The sequence below is a fragment of the Amblyomma mixtum genome, chromosome 3, assembly GCF_055824585.1.
Source record: "Amblyomma mixtum isolate Tamu chromosome 3, ASM5582458v1, whole genome shotgun sequence".
In the NCBI taxonomy this organism is placed as follows: Eukaryota; Metazoa; Arthropoda; class Arachnida; order Ixodida; family Ixodidae; genus Amblyomma; species Amblyomma mixtum.
The window spans coordinates 356,355,134-356,378,500 of record NC_143014.1 but is presented as its reverse complement, the minus strand read 5'-3'; positions in this window follow the sequence as shown (position 1 = coordinate 356,378,500).

The following is a 23,367-nucleotide window of genomic DNA, read 5'->3' as shown; positions in this document are numbered from 1 at the left end:
ATTTATAGCATAGGTTTTGCATAGCAGATCGGTTGCCAGCGGTAAAAGTAAAGAATAGCAACCTGCTTGGCTAGTTGGATGTTTTATACTTTGCTGGTGCTATATTCACATTTTTAATTATTTTCATTTGTTCTTTACTACTGCTTTAATCTGTGTGGCATGAAGTGAAATTTGATTTTAATGATTTGTTGTGTTTTTGTTGTAGGTACCGTAAAGTACACGTTTGAAGGCGGTGCCATGGTTGAAAGGTCCCACGACACTGTGCTGTCAGCCATGTCCCTTGCTGTTGCAAGAAAGTGCTGTGTTGATAGTATGAAGGGGACATCTCCAGTTACGAAGCTAGAAACATTGGTCTTGGTCTGGGGCTTCAACCCCCCCCCCCCCCCCCATCCCGATTGTATGCATTGTGTCCTGGAGGGTGTGACAGTACAAATGACAGAGCTTTGGCTGTCTGCAACTGGGAAGCCTTGGTATGTAGGAAATAGAATTGCAGAGCTAAATCAGCGTATATTGAAGGGACGGCCACCAATAATTTTCTCGAGACTGCCAAGGTCAATTTTAGAGAGGGCACTCTGGAAAGCCACAGAATGAAAGTATTGGTTGCTCAACTGCCCGTGGTTGCTATACTACCCGTGCTGTACTAACCGTGTTGCTATATATCCAAAAATGAAAAATACGTCAAAGATCTTGCTTCATTAGCAATGCGAACCAATGTGTACAAAACTCGTAGCACTGACCGCTGAGCAGTTCCTCGTAGCCGAAGAAATTACGGGCGTCAAATGTTAAAGTACTGTTTGCCAACTACTTTTAACTGGGAATGTATCTCCGCACTCTGAACGAATATTGCAAATCATTCGTTTTCTCTTTTGTTTCTTTTGTGTTCCTCCGAACTTTTTCTATTCATTCGTGCTCATTCCTAATAGAGTGATCTCCACAGCTGTTTCTGCCAAGTGTTTGTTTGTAGAGTATAGGTCACGGCTAGCCTTCTGAGGGCTTTTTGCCTGAACTCGTAGCATTGCTATGTACGTCGTAATGTTGAAATAAATTTGATTTGATTTGAAAAGCGAACAAGCCAGCGGCAGAATCACTGTGCTGTCTGTGAACACGGTTGGTTCAGTGGCCCTATTCGGAAAATTGCGCAATCTGTTTCGTCTAGATTCCCTAGGCAGCTAGGAGAACTACCATAAAAGGTTGCGATGGCTTGTAGTGTTGGTCACCGGGCACAACGGTATGCATATGGCAGGTGATATTGAGACAGCAAGAAACTCAGGAGAACGAAGGCATGATATTTTTGAGAAAGAGGACGAAAAGAATTTTGGCACATTTGCGTTGCTGCATCGGAATCGACCACAAATATCCTTGCCGAGCCAAGGACGCAGTTAGATTTGCCTCGCGTTCGTCGAACATAATCTTCCCCGACATTTTTGTTCACATAGCTTCAGGCTCTCCGTCGCCCTCATCTCCCTTCAAAATATAGGACACATTCTCATTAGTTATCATGCTGCGGCTCATTCCTGATTTGTTTTTTTTTTCGATCGTGAGACTCTTGCTTTCATTCAGTCTCATGAAAGAAACATATATATAGCATATGTTTTACATAGCAGATTGGTTGCCTGCGGTAAAAGTAAGGAATAACAACCTACTTGGCAAGTTGGATGATTTATACTTTGCTGGTGTTATATTCACATAATCAAGGGGCGAATGTGCGGGTACGACCATGGTGTTCAGCGCAACGACTTCACTCTGCACCTACCCTTGCGGGCTGCACAACTCCCAGGCAGAGGCACGGTCACTAATAGCGCGTTGTCCCTTCAAGAATGCTAGGTGAGTCCAGCTCTGCGACACAGCCTGTGAGTCGCCCACGTGGATTACGCATAAGAGGGACCAGTGCCGGCCCACTGACGCTCGAGGCGAACGCGATGCTCTTCTTGAGTTCTCATAAGCAGTCTTGGACCATTTAACCAAAAAAACAACTCTTGAGACAAGACGCTTCCATCAGAAGTCGCGGCTACTCATCCTCTGAGAGTAAAAAGGTAATGAAGACATCCTAGGAACTACCACAACTTTGCGGTTTTGCACCGGGCTTGCTAAGCATATATAACACCATCGTCATAAGACGCCCAGATGCATCCATAGCATCAGAAAGACCGCTACCACTGACCTGATATTTAGGAGGAGGGAAATCTGAGATAGTTTTTTTGTTGCCTATTAGGAAAACGGCTCGAATAAGATTGGTTTGGTTTATTGGGGTTTAACGTCCCAAAGCAACTCAGGCAATGAGGGACGCCGTTGTGAGGGGCTTCGGAAATTTCGACCCCCTGGGGCTCTTTTACGTGCACTGACATCGCAAGTACACGGGCGTCTAGAATTTCGGCTTCATCGAAATTCGGCTGCTGCGGCCGGGGTCTAACCCGCGTCTTTCAGCTTATTAGCCGAGCGCCGTAACCACTGAGCCACTGCGGCGGGGCATCTCGAATAAGAAATAAACAGAACAAATAAGACAATACGAGCGCTGATCTCCTATCAATCGTTTCCTGTGCCAGTCGCGGTCCTTTTATGCACTCAAACTTCCTTATCTCGCCCTCACACCTGTCTGGATAACCTAGCTGTTAACACTTCAAAGTTTTCAAGGAGCTGTTTCAGAACCAGCTGAAGTGGGGACGTTCTCTTTTCTAGGTGCTGGCTGAGGTCCGACACCTCTGGGTAACGCCAAGTAGAGCCTAACTTCCGAAATCCGCGGGTTCGGCCTCATTGCCGTATTTGCTGACAACGTAAAATAATCCATTGGTTCTTTCCCTGCTTTACAAACTGTACAATTCAGCACCGTTATATACAGCTGCAGTACAGAAAATGATTGTAAACTTCAGTCCATGAAACTGCTTCAAAATGCTCGGCAACCTTCTTTGCTTAGTGTTTCGACTGATGATTGGCTTACCTGGGGTGCTGCAGCAGGCGCAGAAGCTTGCGCTGACTGCAGCCTCAGCTCCTGGCCGAGCGGGTCCCGGGATGTCACACCGAGGACTGGCGCTATTGCGCCTGATACCCGGCCACGACCTCGGCCTCGGCCTATGGTTCGGTTGGCCGCAGGGAAACGCGCCGGAACATAGCAGCCACCACCGTGCTCGAGGGCAAACGTCCTTGGGCCTCGGACCTAAGAGAGAAGACGATGATGATGATGATGATGTCCTTAGGCTTAATGGCACATGCCCACGGCGGGTGATTGGCCAGGGTGCATAGCGGATACAAACGCACTCATGTACAGGGAATGGAGTCTTTTTAAAGTTTTGGGACGCAAAGCTAGAATATGTACCAAACAAAAAATACGAAGAAGGAAAAGTTGTGAATTCGCATTCTAACAGAGGAATCTACCAGATGAAAGTATACAATCGTGAATATAATCGCACACTGGTTTTTGAGGGCATATCCCTTGGCGCTTGCCTCGAAGGATAGGAGAATCGGAATAGATAGAGGAAGCCCCAGCCGAGCGAGAGGAATCTGCATGTAAATTCTACAGAGAGCAGCGAGCCGCCGGCAGGAGAGGAAAAAATGTTTATTAGACTCAATTTCGCCATAAGACTCACAAAGGTCGGATATGGAAAACCCGATCGGCATAAATAAAGATTCAGCCGCGGTATCCTGCAGCGCAAAAGGGTTATGGACACCTCACATTGCCTCGAACTGCACATCCGCACACTCAGAGGAAATGACAGGTGTTGAAAATCCGCTGCAGCAAGGAGAGGCTCATGGCTCAAGGAGTGGAGACGCTGGAATCGTTGAAAGCGTGCTAGAGTCAAGTAAACGGTATTTGGGACGAAATCGACAATAGGTTCATCAAGGGCAGACATTGCTAAAAAATCGTCCCTCTCATTAGAATCAATGCCACAGACCATGGACCCAGTGAAAGCGTACTTCTTTAACAAGTGGAGGAATAAAAGATTGAAGGGAACGGCTCATAGGATTATCCCTGGAGTTTCCTAGCGCTGTCAAAACAGAAAGGTTGTCTGAGAGTACAATAACCCGAGTGATACTGCAGGGAATCCTTATTAAGGCCAACTCAATGGCTAGAAACTCGGGTAGAAAAATAGGGGTATAGTCAGGGGCCCGAAATGAGTAGCTCCAATGAAGAGGTGTTGAGTAAATGCCAATAGCTGCCTTTTCATTTTGCTGGGGAAGGCATTGTATAAACGGCAATATGGTTAGGAGAATTGTCTAGGTACTCCTCTATGAGATCATTTAACATAGTGGTTTGGTTTATGGGGTTTAACGTCCCAAAGCGACTGAGGCTATGAGAGACGCAGTAGTGGAGGGCTCCGGAAATTTCGACCACCTGGGGTCCTTTAACGTGCACTGACATCGCACAGTACACTGGCCTCGAATTTCTCCTCCAAAGAAATTCAGCCGCCGCGGCCGGGATCGAACCCACGTCTTTCGGGCCAGCAGCCGAGCACCATATCCCCTGAGCCACCGCGGCGGCCATTTAACATATTGTCGTGCAGGTTCTTAGCATTCTTTGGGAGGGTGTTTTCAAAGAAGACTGGCGTATCAGCCCGACTGTGGTTGACTAGTACTAAAGATCTCATTGATACAGAAATATTTGAGAGCAAGGAATTAGTGAACACCACCTGAGCGAGCCTATACCAAGGCCAGGTAGTACCAAAGAAGAGAGCTGGGTTCGTTGTAAATATAGGGTTAGCCAATCCAGGAACAGGCTCCAAATACCTTAAAAATGTCCGCAAAGTGAGAAGCTCAAACCGGGCATTGAGATCAGGTATCCGCGCCTCCAAGTGCAACACAGCATTGGCTACTGATTTAGGCTGACCTAGGCAAAGGCTCTGAGCGCGTCGCTCCATAACAAATAGGGGTTCACGCTTGTACTTTGGGCTCCCAGAAAAGAGAACGGAGCCGAATTCAAGTACCGGCCGCACATAGGTCTTGTAAAGTAGTAGTAGAGTGTCTCTTCGCATACCGAATTTTTTGTTGCTGATCCTCACCAACCGGCCAAGGGCACGCTCAACCTTAAGCGCAATGATTCTAATGTGTGGCCGCCAGTCTAAATGCGGGTCATATATTATACCCAAGTATTTTGTTGAATGAACTTGCGGGATCAAGATAGAGTGATACGACAGAGAGATGTAAAGAGGGGTTGGCTGTGGGAAAACAAGGACGGCACACTTGTTGACATTTAAAGTTAACTTTAGGCTGTCTAGCCAAACTTCCAAAGCATTTAAATACTCTTGCAGTAATTGGTACAGGATATGAATGTCTTTGGCAGAAGCAAGAAAAAGCAATATCATCCGCATACACATAAACTTTGACGCATACACATAAACTTTGAATAGGGATATCACACATTAGTATGTTAAACAACGGTGAAAGAACGGAGCCTTGTGGGACACCTCTAGACTGCGCCTATGTTGTAGAAGTTAACGTACCCTTAGAACAAAAGAACGCTGGACTGAGAAATATGAGAAGAGGGCAGCACATTGGTACGTTCCATGAATCCATGGAAAGACTTCCGGTTGACTCGGTTAGACAAATAGGTATTCAGGCTGGCATTGTAATCATCCTTAGCCTTAGATATTGTGTTTTTAAACGAGGCTGCAACGAATTTGTAATTTATCCAGTTCTTTAAGCACTGGTTATGCGCTAGACTCTTCCATGCAGCTTTCCTTTGACGATAGGCTTTTTCGCAGTCGTCAATCCACCAGCTCGAAGGGGCCTCATTTTTAATGCTTGACCGGACGGTAAAGACTGCTCGCCAAGGGGCGTCTAAAAGGGAATTTAATACTTGAGGACCCTCGTCAGATTTATCGGAGGGGGCAACAGACGAGAGGGCCTCACCTAGAAGGTTCTTGAACAGTGTAGTATTTATAAATTTTTGTGCCGAACCAGTCGCCCTGACTGGACTGCACGCAATATTGAAAGTAATGGGGTAGTGGTCACTTGACGAACCGCAGTCAACTGTACACCACGAAGATACCGCTATACCATTAACAGCTAACGTTAAATCAATAGCTGATCGAGAATTTGCCCTCATGTAAGTTATCGCGCGACTATTGTAACAGCACACATCGTTTGCTGACATCCGAGACCAAAGTAATTGCCCACTAAAGTCTGATCTGAAACCCCAAATTACATGATGTGAATTGAAGTCCCCAGCTAGAACTACTCTTCTGTTGTTGCGCAGTAACGCATCGAGCCCATCCGTACTACGGACTCCTGCGGGAAGTAGATATTTGCCACCGTAACAGGGGCGCACTGCGGAAGAATGATTTTAACGGCAAGTATCTCACAACACCGGGCCCGACACAGTTCGCCGCACCATGTTTACGGCCATCCTCCTGTTCCAGATGCTGACGTGCTGGCTGCCTTCCAGTGCGTGCCCATCCTCGGATTACCAGCCTTCAATTACCGCCTTCTCCCTGAGTGGAGCTAAAAAGTGGAACCCGCCTTGGCTAGAACCCCTTCCAGTCGCCGCGAACTCGAATCCAGCCCGAATTCAGCACTCCGCCTGGCAACGTACCGCATCGCCAACGTCACCAGTCACAAGACCGGATCGGGCACTACTTAAGCCAAGCGGCTGCGGCAGCCACTTGGGGCCCGACACCGTTCGCCGCACCATGTTTACGGCCATCCTCCTGTTACAGGTTGGTTACTTAAACCCTTGTAAAGAATACCGAAGTAGCAACCGCTGCCTTGTCGCGGTGTCGTGCCCCAATTTTTGTCGACTGGCGTGGAGTTATGCGTCTTAGTTGTGACATGCTGGCGCTTGTAATGCTGTCGCGATTAGTGCTTTTGCTCTCAGTTGATGTAGAACTTAACCCAGGCCCTCCCGAGAAAGGTTTGGTTTGGTTTGGTTTATGGGGTTTAACGTCCCAAAGCGACTAAGGCTATGAGAGACGCCGCAGTGGAGGGCTCCGGAAATTACGACCACCTGGGGTTCTTTGACGTGCACTGACATCGCGCAGTACACGGGCCTCGAATTTCTCCTCCAAACAAATTCAACCGCCACGGCCGGGATGGAACCCGCGTCTTTCGGGACAGCAGCCGAGCACCATAGCCACTGAGCCACCGCGGCGGCCCCTCCCAAGAAGGATGATAAAGCTATCCTGGACGCTCTGCAGCGCCTTGAGGAACAACACGCAGCCTTTAGTACTGAGCTGAAACAGCTACGTACTGCCCAAATCGCCCATGAAAAGTTAATATCCTCACTAACAAACCGCGTGCTTGCCCTGGAAACATCCCAACAGAACTTGAGCACACACACCAACCTGAACGAAACAGGCGAACTTAAACAAGAAAAAGCAGTCTTAAATGCCGCAGGTATTGATACCAGTAATCGAATGCGACGAAACAATTTGCTCTTCCTAGGCCTTGAAGACACTGAAAATGAATACTGGGCAGAATCTGACACAAAAGTCTTGTCATTCTGTTCGAATGAACTTGACATCGAGATAGACCCAACCAGCATCGAGCGCGCCCACCGTTTAGGAAAATTTAATGCTGAAAAAAAAAAACGTCCTATCATTGTTAAATTAGCACACTTTAAAACCAATGACACCATCCTAGCCTGCGGTCCCAAACTGAAAGATACAAGTTACGCCATCAGAGAAGATTTTGCTTTTGCCACACGTCTGCTCGCTCTAAATTGATACAATTTATTCGGCCTAAAAAATGCGCATTCAAGCTTAACGTAGACAAGCTTCATGTAGGGCATAAATGCTATGTGTATGGTGTGTATGACCTTCTGTCTGATAGTGTAATTGAGTCTGCAAAACAGCCAGCTGGTCGTGCTCAAGCCGAGCAGCTCACCGACAAACTATCACAAAGCAACGATTGACACCACGCAAAACATGCTACGCCACTAAATCGCCCCGACCCTTCACGTTGCAAGCATCTCAATATCGTCTTCACTAACATACGGAGATTTTACCAAAGCGAGATAAACTGCACCGCCTTATCGACGACACTGGCGCTGACATTGTCCTACTAACAGAAACGTGGCTACAGAAAGGCGTGAAAGGTACTGAATTCCTCCCTTCAAACGGGAACTACGTTCTTTATCGTCGTGATCGGCGCGGACGGAGGGGCGGATGAGTGCTTATCGCCATCCGAAACACCCTATCATCATCACTCATCTGTCACGACACCAAATTAGAACTAACCTGGATATGCGTGCACAACTTCGGATTGAAAGAAATATTGGGCATTTGCTACAGGCCACCAGACAGCGATTCATCCTTCTGTGACTCCCTTCATGACGCATTAACGGCGACTAAAAACACATATTTGAATTCGAACATCTTTCTGTTCGGTTAGTTTAACTAGCCACATATAAACTGGGCTTCCCTCTCTGTATCTAGCCATTCACTTTCCAAAGAATCGAAACAATTTCTTGACTTAACACTGGACTTCAATCTGCATCAAGCCATCAATCGCCCCACAAGAGGTCCTCACACTCTTGACTTGTTACTGACATCTTGCTCAGACAACATTCACAGTGTAACTCTGCTTCCGGGGCCTCAGCGATCACATGTCTCTGCACATTTGCACGTCATTACATTCAAATAGGCGACCACCTACGAGAAAATTAATCACCGACTATAAGCGAGGTAACTTCGATTCCATAAATAAGGAACTTTCATTCTTTTTCACCGACTTCCTAGGTTTTTATCTAACCAACACAGTTCACGAAAACTGGGAAAGTTACAAGTCAGCAATGCTGCGACTAAAAAATAGGTACATCCCAACCATTGTCGTCAAATCGCATTCCAACAATATTTGGTTTAACAAAAACTTGAAGCACCTTCTTAGTAGGAAAAAACGGCTTTATCGTTCCGCTAAACTAAGCCAAAAACGAGAAGCATGGGAAAGATACCACGCCTGCGTTAGTATTGATTACAAACAACTTTATTTCTTCAATGTTCTCAGAACGTGTGGGTGGGCCGCCTAGTCCGATAGTCCACTGGCTGCTGCTGCTGCGCTGGCCCTCCCCACCAGCCAGTGCTGACGGTCAGGGTCATCGCTGAGCAGAATAGCCTCCCACTGCTCCTCCGAGGGGTTGGGAATGGGGTCAACAGAGGGATTATATTGGCATGCCCACACCATATGGTAGAGGTTAGCTACCGCTCTACAATGCGGACACTGCGGAGAGTATAGTGTAGGGTACCACTGGTGTAATTTAGCTGGTGTTGGGTATGTGTTGGTTTGTTGTGTCCTAAGGGTGTTCTCTTCTAACTTGTTGAGGAATTTGTGCGGTGTTGGGTAGTGCTTTCTGGCTGTTCTGTATGGCGCAAGATTGTCAGCATACACTGCTAAACCTATTAGGTCGCGGCACCCTTCATGGTCATCAGGGGGAGACGCCCGGTATAGAAGAGCTCGGGCATGCCTGTGGGCGGCTTCGTTTCCTCCTGGTAGTTCCAGGTGACCGGGGAACCAGATGACTGAGACCTGGTTGGGTGGATGCTTAGTCAGCAATGACAACCCTGACTTGTGAATTAATCCGTTATTGAAGTTGCGACAGCCGTTCTGGGAATCAGTGAGCACAACGGCGTTGGGGTTAGATGCTACAGCTAATGCAAAATATTTAAATGAGTTGAGTGCTGCGAAAGATAGATTTTTCTCTCTTGACTTGCTATCCATTCTCAGAACAAATCCCAACAAATTCAGACGTATCCTCTCCCCTAAACATAAATCTAATCGGTTCGATCTTGTAGGACCTGATGGCGAACCAGCTAATACCAATCAATGCGCAAAACTTTTAAATGACTACTTCTCATCTGTGTTCTTGCCCGTCAGCAATTCTACACCCACAGTTTTGCAAACCCATAGTCAAAAAGAAATGCCGGAATTTCAAATTAGCCCCGAAGGAATCCCCAAATAATCAGTTCACTCAAGCTCTCATCATCTGCAGGATGTGACCAAATAAACAGCAAACTACTTAAAAACACTATCATTATCAAGACAGATGCTACACCTAATATTTACCCAATCTCTAGACACCGGAATCATTCCTGACGATTGGAAGATAGCCCATATTGTTCCCGTTTTGAAAACAGGCGATTGCGCATGGCCGGCTAACTATCGTCCAATATCCCTTACTAGCATATCTTCAACACTTCTAGAACACATTATATGATCAAGCTTAATGTCCCACCTTGATTCAATCAATTTCTTTTACCTTCATCAGCATGGCTTCAGGAAATCATTTTTATGCGAAACCCAGCTGCCAGAGTTCACCCAAGACATCCTTAATTAAGGCCATAGACGATAACCTCCAAGTAGATGCAATCTTCTTAGACTTCTCAAAGGCATTTGATCGCGTACCTCACAATCATCTGGTTGCGAAACTTTCGTTCCTGGGAATTCCTGCCAATCTGATATGCTGGCTCGAACATTTTCTAAAAGGACGCTCGCAGTTCACATCCGCCAATAACATCCAGTCACCCTTAACAGATGTAACATCTGGTGTCCCTCAAGGGGCCGGGTTATCACCATTATTCTTTTTAATATACATCAAAGATCTGCCCTCTAATATTCAATGCAAATTGCTGCTCTTTGCGGATGATTGTGTCATCTATAATGCAATACGCAGCCCAACCAATAACCTCACTTTGCAACAGGACCTTGACGTTATTGCATCATGGTGTGAAAAATGGCAGATGCCTTTAAATGTTACTAAGTGCAAATCGTTGTCCTTCATTCACAAACACGCCTTGACGAATCACGCTTACAGCATTTCATCAGTCCCTATAACCGTTGCAAAATCTTATAAATATCTAGGTGTACATCTCACATCAACACTTTCTTGGGTCACCCACATTAGAACCATTTGCTCCGACACTTCACGCACACTTGGCTACCTGAGAAGAAATATGAAATCTGCATCCCCTAACATAAAACAACTCGCGTATGAAACATTTGTGCAGCCAAAATTAGAGTATGCATCATCCATCTCGCACCCATGGCAATCGTATCTCACCATCGAATTGGAATCAATCCAAAATCGTGCAGCTCGGTTCGTCACTTCATGCTACTCAAGAGAAGCCTGTGTCGCCGCCCTCAAGCAGTCCCTCCGTCTCTCAACACTAGAATCACGTCGCGTCGTTTCCTGCTTATGCTTACTTCATACATTTTATCATAACACAAGATCACGGCACGCTGTATTAACCGCCCCACTACGAACGTCCTCCCGGCTTAGACACGGTAACCCGATGACACGCATCAGTGGCCACACGTCTGCTTACAGCAACTCATTTTTTCCCAACGCAATAGCACTTTGGAATTCACTGCCTAATACATCGCTGCATGCACGGATCACAAAACATTCCGCGAGAAAGTAAAAATTCACCTCATATAGATCTTGATCACTTCTGCGCTCTTGGTAGCGAGTATTGCTGATATATCTTTGATAAATGATGTACCACCTGGTGGGGAACCCTGATGTGACTACAACCCCGTTTATGTTTGTTTGTATGTTTGTTCTTTTTATTGTTATGCATGTTCCCATCATCGCCGTTGTACCCCAAAATGCCCCCCCCCCCTTATGTAATGCCTTCGGGCCTTTAAGGGAACAATAAATGAAATAAATGAAATGAAATCAGGTCGCATAATTTTGTGAGACACTTTAGCACGATGATACAGTTTGGTTCAAATCAATGTTAGTAAGCCCCCACCCCTGCCGTTTGGGCGATCATTTCTAAAAACGGAGATATTTTTAATTGCAAATGGGCGATTAGGATTGAGCCACGACTCCTGTATTCAAAATAATGTCTGGACTATGTTTTAGTATAAGCTGCTGTAAATCGGGGAAAGAAGGTGAGATAGAGCGACATTTCGACTGGAGAACAGATATTCCCGCCATGATTATTGCTTTAAAAACGAAGCCGCAACAGCCTCTTTCAGCACATCTGTTTCCTTTGAAATTCAAGGCGAACCTTTCTTAGTCTTGCTATGATGATGGTCAGATTTAGAAGAAGAGGAAGCACGACGCTTCTGAGGTGGACTATTCATTTCAACATCTGACTGACAAGCGTTAGAGAGAGAGACTTGGTCAGAGTCATTTACACCCACGGACGTGGAGGCAGAAGGGGTGGTGGGCTGAATATCAGCTGTGGCAGAGGAGGGAGGACAGGTAGACGAGGTGAGGTTACCTAAAGCCGATGAAGCAGCCTGCGCGTAAATTGCCTGGGACAAGGCATCCCTGAACGTATTGATCATGCGGTCATGTACACCAGCAACAGCCTTCTCTACCGCGGCAACAACGGACGTAGTTAAGGCTGCCTCCACATCAGCAGTGGTCGTGCGGGAAATACTTGCGTATGAGCACTGCCGTCTGTCAAGGGGGGCCTATGCATCAGCGCGCGAGCACCTGTCATGCTGAATAATGTCCAAAACGATCTGCTCATCGGCACGCTTCGGGCAGGTGGCGTAGTCAGCTGTGTGAAATAAAAGGCACTGCAGGAGTTGTGCGAAGTAGGGACAGCAAAGAAGGGCAAACGGGTGCTGGAGCTGGACAGCTCGAAACGCCGAGCACCGGCGGCACGGATCATGACGGCGCGGCTGCTGCTGCGTGATGTGCGTGCATTACCGTAATGGAGGATTTGCTTCGCTAGACTTTGGCGCGCTCCTTTGAAGCGTTGCCTTTTAAATAACTTGGATCTATCCGTTTAGTCTGTATTTCAGCGTGCCCCTGTCCCCTTTTTTTTTCTTGGGGAAAGAACAGGGCGGTGGGGAATAAAATCTCCCGATTTTTTTTTTTGCGGAATCGCCAGAAACAAGGGTCCTTACCACTCACCGCAGGCAGTTGTCATGCTCTTGACTGCGCGGTAAGCATCAAAAGAGTTCCTGAGAAGGCGGAGCTTGCATGGCCTATCAACGCCCAAAACAATGTCTGTGATGGATGCATAGTGACGGCTGATAGCAGAATGCAGCATGCAGAAATGAGAAATAGGGCTAGGAGACGGAAATTACGAATTGATGCGGCATAAACCGTCGCAAAAAGTTTTCATGATGAAGTTTAGCGCCAAAAACGAGGACAAAGTAGGAGTGAAGACACAACACGAGCGCTTTTTCGCAACTAAACTTTAATGGAAGAACACATCACATATATACCCATCTCGTGAAGTAAATCAAAAAGAAGAAACATACATGATATGGTCAAGATAAACCTTAGAGGGCGATACATCTAAAGAGTGCTGAGGGTGCAAAAGGTACATAAAGGGTGCAAAAACAGGAAACTTCATGGTCACAATCACCTCGTTTGTCCTCGTTTTTGGCGCTAAACTTCATCATGAATAAGATTCAACTCGCCCAACTTTCCACCTTACTACTGCAAAAAGTTTGTCGCATCTAAGATTGCGTCAGAAGAGAGCAATGGAGCGCGGGTGTACAATGATCCGAAAAAAAGAGCAATCCGCAGCATCGAAATAAGAGAGAGAGAGAGAGAGAGAGAAAGGACGGAAACGCAGGGAGGTTAACCAGGCGATGCCCAGGTGGCTACCCTACACTTGGGGAGGGGAACAAAGGGGAAAAAAGGAAAATGAGCAGCAATGAAATGAGTTTTCTAAGTGTCCAGCGACCACTATGTCACGGGGACAGAGGGCGCGCAATGAAAACTTAATTATAGACGGGAATACAATCCCGAGACCCTTAAGAGTCTCAGGAGCGCTTTCACCGCTTCCCTTTGTGAGGAAGGTTGTGTCTAAGGCCCCAGAACGTTGGACTCTGTTAAAGGACGCGAGTCCAAGCGGTGCAGGGTAGCAATTAGGAAACCGCGCTCTCGCTCAAAACGAGGGCAGTCATAGATGAGGTATCCGATCGTTTCATCACAACCGCACTGGTCACACGCTGGAGAGTCTGCCATTGCGATGAGATGGGAATAGGCTTTTGTGAACGCCACTCCCAGCCACATTCGGCACAACAGCGTAGTTTTACCGCGGGGGAGGCCGAATGGTATATGATGTTGAAGCAAGAGGTTGAAGTGGTGCGAGCGGGGTGTCCAACCTCCAGGGGCAGACCACGACGTCACAGTCAGGTTTCGGGCGAGCAGTTGAAGGTGCCTTGCTGTGTCAGCTCTTGTCAGTGGTATGCGGACAGAGTAGGTTGTATCGTGAGCCGATCGAGCAGCATCGCCAGCTAAGGCGTTACCAACAATGCCTCTATGGCCTGGTACCCATTGGAAGATGATTTCATGATCTTGTTCGATTGCCTGGTGGTGCAGATATCGCATCTCCGCTACAAGTTGCTCATGGTCGCTATGTCTCAAGGCAGATTGAAGACATTGTAGGGCAGCTTTTGAATCACAGAAAACAGCACATTTTTGAGGAACAAGAAATAGAAGCAGAGGGGGACTGGGGAGGTGAAATGTGGATCCTAATATTGCGTTGTGACGGCCTTTTAAATAACATAGGCAGGCTGAAATACAGCCAAATAGCAGCCAAATTGAAGTAACCGCCATCATCTTGGGACTTGAGCACAGACGCCAATGAAAAAAGCTGCGTATAGAAGAGTTCATCAACATCAATGTAGCCAAACACTAACTCCAACTAAACCCTAGAATTGTGTGAGAGGTGTCGACTACATCGGCATACTATATGTAGATGTGGCAAACATGAGTTTATATGTCGTACATTAGCCACGACCCGTCATTTCTCACCATCCTAGGCGATGGTGTAAAAGACATCCGAGGAAATAAAGCTCTGTTTACTGACAATACTTGGCTGTTAAGTATGCAACAAATGCAGAGAAGTATGCATGCATTTCTGTTCTGACATAATCTGTGAGCAGCACTGATTACACTGATACTTTTTAAAGCCCGTAGTAGTTTTTATGGAAAATTCCTCTGCATACCAGTGAAAATGACAAAAGGTAAAAACACTGAGCCCCCAACATAACGGATCTCCTGAGGTCTCTCTCTTTGTCCAGCAGAACACCGGTTCAGACAAATCTTCTTATGTCTGTAGATGAAGCTCGCTTTATAGCACTGTGAGAGCTGGAGCCGTTCACTTGGTCAGCATGTTATCACTGCGAATAGCAGAGTTGTGTGCAGTGGACGCAATTACAGCTGCTGCCCTCTGAAATCCATTCCCATTTTGTCATATGGAATAGTCTCAAATGCTCAATCTGGGTAAAGAACAAGTGGTATGAGGATGGAGCAACTATTCAGCATTAATTCGGCCCACTGCATGCCATGATAAGATGCTGACCCACTAATCGGCCAGATTTCTCAAAGCATGCCTACTCGGGCTTTCGACATTGTCTGTTGTAGCTAATACATTCCTGTTTTGCTTATTCTTTGCAATCAGCTGCAGAAAATGAGGTACCAAGAGGTGACGCTGAGGTTACAGACGAACAAAGTGGTAGTCAGCGCCCGTCCTGTGTTTTTCGTGTTTCTTCTGTCCTCGTTCCGTAGCGCTGTTGTGAATCTGTTTATTAAGAATGAACCAACTAGCCCACACCAGAATCCTCTTAGAACAAACTGAGAATGAAGAATGTCTGCTGCCACTATCTCAGCTCTCTGAACAAGCAGGAAGCACTGCCGTTTCTAACCAGGATGCTGAATAGGGAAGCCCTGATGTGCATGAGGAAGCTGGGGACCCAGATGATAATCTTTCTAAATTCATCGCCGGAAACTGAAAGATGGCTCTTCCTGGCCAGTCCACAACTCGACTTCAAGCCATGCTCCTTATATTATCATTTCTTGTGGCAGCTTAGTTACCGTGGACACACGTCGACGGATTGCTGAAGCTTCTGAACGCCCTCCTTGCTGAAGAGGTTTATCCTTGAGCCAGATATGGTTTTCGGAAACTCTGGAAGCTTCAGCAATCAAAAATGGTTAGCACTCACGCCCTCTGCCCAATTTGCCAGTTCTTGATTGATGGAAATGGTACCAGTCACTGGCGTTGCCGAATTTGCTCAGAAGTTGCAACCCTAGGAGAGGTTTCGAAGAAGAGGAGCTTTTTAGAGCGCAGCTCTTTGGCGTCCGTTCCTGGGTTTCGCGTCGTCGTCGGCGTCGGCCTCGTAACCAGCTCCGCCCCCCTTTCATCCCCCCAGCGCTATCGGCGTCAGCGGCATCAGTCAGTCGCTGCTATCTCTTCCTTCCTCCCTTTATCGTGTTGTCCGCTTGCTGCGCGCGCTTCTGCCCCCATCGTTTGCCGCTGGGTGTACACGCCGCCCCCCTCCCCCCTCTTCCTGCGAGTCTCCGGTTGTCAAAGCGCCGGCTCGAACTTAATTCCTTTCTTCGCTCCTCCTCCAATGCAACCCCTGTACGGTGGCAATCAGAGAGCCAGATCGGTGGCGGCGGATCTGTATATGTGCACCGCCCGAGCCGAAATTGCGAATACGTGTGAAAAATAAAAAAAAATTCAGTGATAGCGCACACATGTGTTGCTAGATTTCTTTGCCTCAATCTATCGAAAAGGTGAAACAGCTTATTTGCTGCGCTCAAATTTCGCATTAGGAAGTAACGTAATCGTCGGTAATTTTTTATCATACTTTACTTGAAGCTAACCCTGCAACAGCTCCTGAAACGCATGGGCAAAATAGTTGGAGACAACCTGCTTCAGCTTGCTTCATCATGTCCAGAGTCTCTCACTGACATCACAGATGGTCACTGTACAAGAAAGTTCGCCGCGACCACAAAATGAAATGGAGCGACCTAACTTTGACTCTAAATACGGATGGTTCACCGGTATTTAGGTCAAGTAAAGGTTCGGTGTGGCCAGTACAAGTTGCCCTCAATGAGCTTCCCGTTAATCTGCGATGGAAGAATATTTTGGTTGGAGTAGTTTGGTTCGGCAAGGAGCATCCATCTTCACATCTCTTCTTGAAAACCTTTGTGGGCAAGTTCAAAGAGGTTGGCAGCCTGACGTCGATCGTTGCTGATCAAGTTGTGGAGTCTGCAGTCAGAATTGTGTGCTGCTGTGTGGACTCACCGGCCAGAGCTGCTTTCCTCAATGTAAAGCAGTACAACGGGTGGTACGGCTCCACTTGGTGTCTTAACAAGGGAGCTTTAGTGGATAGTGAGACTCCTGCTTTCATTCAGTCTTATGAAAGACACAGATATATAGCATATGTTTTGCATAGCAGATTGGTTGCCAGCGGTAAAAGTAAGGAATAGCAACCTGCTTGGCTAGTTGGATGTTTTATACTTTGCTGGTGTTATATTCACATTTTTAATTATTTTCATTTTTTCTTTACTACTGCTTTAATCTGTGTGGCATGAAGTGAATTTTGATGTTAATGATTTGTTGTGTTTTTGTTGTAGGTACCTTAAAGTACATGTTTTAAAGGCGTTGCCATCGTTGAAAGGTCCCACGACACTGTGCTGTCAGCCATGTCCCTTGCAGTTACAAGAAAGCGCTCTGTTGATAGTATGAAGGGGCCATCTCCAGTTACGAAGCTAGAAATTTTGGTCTTGGTCTGGGGCTTCCCCCCACCCCCATTCCGATTATATGCTTTGTTTCCTGAAGGATCTGACTGCACAAATGACAGAGCTTTGGCTGTCTGCAACTGGGAAGCCTTGGTATGTAGGAAATAGAATTGCAGAGCTAAATCAGCGTATATTGAAGGCACGGCCACCAATAAGTTTCTCGAGACTGCCAAGGCCAATTTCAGAGAGGGCACTCTGGAAAGCCACAGAATGAAAGTATTGGTTGCTCAACTGCCCGTGGTTGCTATACTACCCGTGCTATACTAACCGTGTTGCTATATATCCAAAAATGAAAAATACCTTAAAGATCTTCCTTCATTAGCATTGCGAACCAATGTGTACAACACTAGTAGCACTGACCGCTGAGCAGTTCCTCGCAGCCGAAGAAATTACGGCCGTCAAATGTTAAAGTGCTGTTTGCCAACTACTTTTAACTGGGAATGTATCTCCTCACTCTGAAAGAAGATTGCAAATCATTCGTTTTCTCTTTGGTTTCTTTTGTGTTCCTCCGAACTTTTTCTATTCTTTCGTGCTCATTCCTAATAGAGTGATCACCACAGCTGTTTCTGCCAAGTGTTTGTTTGTAGAGTGTAGGTCACGGCAAGCCTTCTGCGGGCTTTTTGCCTGCACTCGCAGCATTGCAATGTACGTCGTAATGTTGAAATAAATTTGATTTGATTTGAAAAGCGAACAAGCCAGCGGCAGAATCACTCTGCTGTCTGTGAATGCGGTTGGTTCAGTGGCCCTATTCGGAAAATTGCTCAATCTGTTTCGTCTAGATTCCCTAGGCAGCTAGGAGAACTACCATAAAAGGTTCCGATGCCTTGTAGTGTTGGTCACCGGGCACAACGGTAAGCATATGGCAGGTGATTTTGAGACAGCAAGAAACTCAGGAGAACGAAGGCATGACATTTTTGAGAAAGAGACCGAAAAGAATTTTGTCACATTTACATTGCTGCATCGGAATCGACCACAAATGTCCTTGCCGTGCCAAGGACGCAATTAGATTTGCCTCGCGTTCGTCGAACATAATCATCCCCGGCATTTTTGTTCACATAGCTTCAGGCTCTCCGTCGCCCTCATCTCCCTTCAAAATATAGGACACTGTCTCATTAGTTATCATGCTGCGGCTCATTCCTGATTTGTTTTTTTTCGATGGTGAGACTCTTGCTTTCATTCAGTTTCATGAAAGACACAGATATATAGCATATGTTTTACATAGCAGATTGGTTGCCAGCGGTAAAAGTAAGGAATAACAACCTACTTGGCTAGTTGGATGTTTTATACTTTGCTGGCGTTATATTGACATAATCAAGGGGCGAATGTGCGGGTACGACCATGGTGTTCAGCGCAACGACTTCACTCTGCAGCTACACTTGCGGGCTACAAAACTCCCAGGCAGAGGCACGGTCACTAACAGCGCCTTGTCCCTTCAAGAATGCTAGGTGAGTCCTGCTGTGCGACACAGCCTGTGAGTCGCCTACGTGGATTACGCATAAGAGGGACCAGTGCCGGCCCACTGACGCTCGAGGCGAAGGCGATGCTCTTCTTGAGTTCTCATAAGCAGTCTTGGACATTTAACCAAAAAAAAACAACTCTTGAGACAAGACGCTTCCATCAGAAGTCGTGGCTACTCATCCTCTGAGAGTAAAAAGTTCATGAAGACATCCTAGGAACTACCACAACTTTGCGGTTTTGCACCGGGCTTGCTAAGCATATATAACACCATCGTCATAAGACGCCCAGATGCATCCATATCATCAGAAAGACCGCTACCACTGACCTGATATTTAGGAGGAGGGAAATCTGAGATAGTTTTTTGTTATCTATTAGGAAAACGGCTCGAATAAGATTGGTTTGGTTTATTGAGGTTTAACGTCCCAAAGCAACTCAGGCAATGAGGGACGCCGTTGTGAGGGGTTTCGGAAATTTCGACCCACTGGGGCTCTTTAACGTGCACTGACATCGCAAGTACACGGGCGTCTAGAATTTCGGCTTCATCGAAATCCGGCTGCCGCGGCCGGGGTCGAACCCGCGTCTTTCGGCTCATTAGCCGAGCGCCGTAACCACTGAGCCACTGCGGCGGGGCATGTCGAATAAGAAATAAACAGAACCAATAAGACAATACGAGCGCTGATCTCCTATCAATCGTTCCCTGTGCCAGTCGCGGTCCTTTTATGCACTCAAACTTCCTTATCTCGCCCTCACACCTGTGTGGATAACCTAGCTGTTAACACTTCAAAGTTTTCAAGGAGCTGTTTCAGAACCAGCTGAAGTGGGGACGTTCTCTTTTCTAGGCGCTGGCTGAGGTCCGACACCTCTGGGTAACGCCAAGTAGAGCCTAACTTCCGAAATCCGCGGGTTCGGCCTCATTGCCGTATTTGCTGACAACGTAAAATAATCCATTGGTTCTTTCCCTGCTTTACAAACTGTACAATTCAGCACCGTTATATACAGCTGTAGTACAGAAAATGACTGTAAACTTCAGTCAATGAAACTGCTTCAAAAAGCTCGGCAACCTTCTTTGCTTAGTGTTTCGACTGATGATTGGCTTACCTGGGGTGCTGCAGCAGCCGCAGAAGCTTGCGCTGACTGCAGCCTCAGCTCCTGGCCGAGCGGGTCCCGAGATGTCACACTGAGGACTGGCGCTATTGCGCCTGACACCCGGCCACGACCTCGGCCTCGGCCTATGGTTCGGTTGGCCGCAGGGAAACGCGCCGGAGCATAGCAGCCACCACCGTGCTCGAGGGCAAACATCCTTGGGCCTCGGACCTAAGAGAAAAGACGATGATGATGATGATGATGTCTTTAGGCTTAATGGCACATGCCCACGGCGGGTGATTGGCCAGGGTGCATAGCGGATACAAACGCACTCATGTACAGGGAATGGAGTCTTTTTAAAGTTTTGGGACGTAAAGCTAGAATATGTACCAAACAAAAAATACGAAGAAGGAAAAGTTGTGAATTCACATTCTAACAGAGGAATCTACCAGATGAAATTATACAATCGTGAATAAAATCGCACACTGGTTTTTGAGGGCATATCCCTTGGCGCTTGCCTCGAAGGATAGGAGAATCGGAATAGATAGAGGAAGCCCGAGCCGAGCGAGAGGAATCTGCAAGTAAATTCTACGGAGAGCAGCGAGCCGCCAGCAGGAGAGGAAAAAATGTTCTTTAGACTCAATTTCGCCATAAGACTCACAAAGGTTGGATATGGAAAACCCCGATCGGCATGAATAAAGATTCCTAACCTGGAGAGTGTTCATCAGCGCCACCCACGTTCATAAGCGGCGGACGTAGAACGTCCTGAGTTACCGCAGGTGTGACGTAGAACGTCATCGAACGGAGAGGGTGAAAGCTGTGTGAGATCCCTCTTATGCATAAGAGGGATCTCACGCAGCTTTCACCCTCTCCGTTCGATGACGTTCTACGTCACACCTGCGGTAACTCAGGACGTTCTACGTCCGCCGCTTATGAACGTGGGTGGCGCTGATGAACACTCTCAAGGTTAGGTTACTTGTAAACATAAATACCCCCGAAAGCAGAAGGTTTGACAGCCGTCGCCGTAGTTCAGAGGTAGAGCACCGGACGCGTAATTCGGAGGTCGTGGGTTCGGATCCCACCGGCGGCATGTGGTTGTTTTTTCTTCTGCTTTTCTAATCAATTAGCTTTAAGCGATGGCATATTCTAAATTGATCAACACCACAAAATAAATAAATTAATTTAAAAAAAAAATCCCCTGTGCCCCTTGGTTTCTGTGGCTGTTGGCTTCTGTCATCAAGAGAAGCCAGTGTCACCGCCCTCAAGCAGTCCCTCCGTCTCTCAACACTAGAATCACGTCGCGTCGTTTCCCGCTTATGCTTACTTCATACATTTTATCATAACACAAGATAACGGCATGCTGTATTAACCGCCCCACTACGAACGTCCTCCCGGCTTAGACACGGTAACCCGATAACACGCATCAGTGGCCACACGTCTGCTTACAACAACTCATTTTTTCCAAACGCAATAGCACTTTGGAATTCACTGCCTAACGACATCGCTGCATGCACGGATCACAAAACATTCCGCGAGAAAGTAAAAATTCACCTCATATAGATCTTGATCACTTCTGCGCTCTTAGTAGCGAGTATTGCTTGATATATCTTTGATAAATGATGTACCAGCTGCTGGGGAACCCTGATGTGACTACAACCCCGTTTATGTTTGTTGGTATGTTTGTTCTTTTTATTGTTATGCATGTTCCCATCATCGCCGTTGTACCCCAAAATGCCCCCCCCCCCCTATGTAATGCCTTCGGGCCTTTAAGGGAACAATAAATGAAATAAAATCAGGTCGCATAATTTTGTGAGACACTTTAGCACGATGATACAGTTTGGTTCAAATCAATGTTAGTAAGCCCGCACCCCTGCCGTTTGGGCGATCATTTCTGAAAACGGAGATATTTTAATTGGAAATGGGCGATTAGGATTGAGCCACGACTCCTGTATTCAAAATAATGTCTGGACTATGTTTTAGTATAAGCTGCTGTAAATCGGGGAAAGAAGGTGAGATAGAGCAACATTTCCACTGGAGAACAGATATTCCCGCCATGATTATTGCTTTAAAAACGAAGCCGCAACAGCCTCTTTCAGCACAACTGTTTTCTTTGAAATTCCAGGTGAACCTTTCTTAGTCTTGCCATGATGATGGTCAGATTTAGAAGAAGATGAAGCACGACGCTTCGGAGGTGGACTATTCATTTCAACATCTGACTGACAAGCGTTAGAGTGAGAGACTTGGTCAGAGTCATTACACCCACGGACGTGGAGGCAGAAGGGATGGTGGGCTGAATATCAGCAGTGGCAGAGGAGGGAGGACAGGTAGACGAGGTGAGGTTACCTAAAGCCGATGAAGCAGCCTGCGCGTAAATTGCCTGGGACAAGGCATCCCTGAACGTCCAGATCATGCGGTCAAGTACACCAGCAACAGCCTTCTCCACTGCAGCAACAACGGACGTAGTTAAGGCTGCCTCCACATCAGCAGTGGTCGTGCGGGCAATACTTGCGTATGAGCACTGCCGTCTGTCAAGGCGGGCCTATGCATCAGCGCTCGAGCACCTGTCATGCTGAATAATGTCCAAAACGATCTGCTCATCGGCACGCTTCGGGCAGGTGGCGTAGTCAGCTGTGTGAAATCAAAGGCACTGCAGGAGTTGTGCGAAGTAGGGACAGGAAAGAAGGGCAAACGGGTGCTGGAGCTGGACAGCTCGAAACGCCGAGAACCGGCGGCACGGATCATGACGGCGCGGCTGCTGCTGCGTGATGTGCGTTCATTACCGTAATGGAGGGTTTCCTTCGCGAGACTGTGGCGCGCTCCTTTGAAGCGTTGCCTTTTAAATAACTTGGATCTATCCGTTTTGTCTGTATTTCAGCGTGCCCCTGTCCCTTTTTTTTCTTTGGGAAAGAACAGAGGGGTGGGGAATAAAATCTCCGATTTTTTTTTTGCGGAATCGCGAGAAACTAGGGTCCTTACCACTCACCGCAGGCAGTGGTCATGCTCTTGACTGCGTGGTAAGCATCTAAAGAGTTCCTGAGAAGGCGGAGCTTGCATGGCCTATCAACGCCCAAAACATTGTCTATGATGGATGCATAGTGACGGCTGATGGCAGAATGCAGCATGCAGAAATGAGAAATAGGGCTAGGAGAGGGAAATTACGAATTGATGCGGCGTAAACCATCGCAAAAAGTTTGTCGCATCAAAGATTGGGTCAGAAGAGAACAAGGGAGCGCGGGTGTACAATGATCCGAAAAAAAGAGCAATCCGCAGCATCGAAATAAGAGAGAGAGAGAGAGAAAGGACGGAAACGCAGGGAGGTTAACCAGGCGATGCCCAGGCGGCTACCCTACACTTGGGGAGGGGAACAAAGGGGAAAAAAGGAAAAAGTGCAGCAA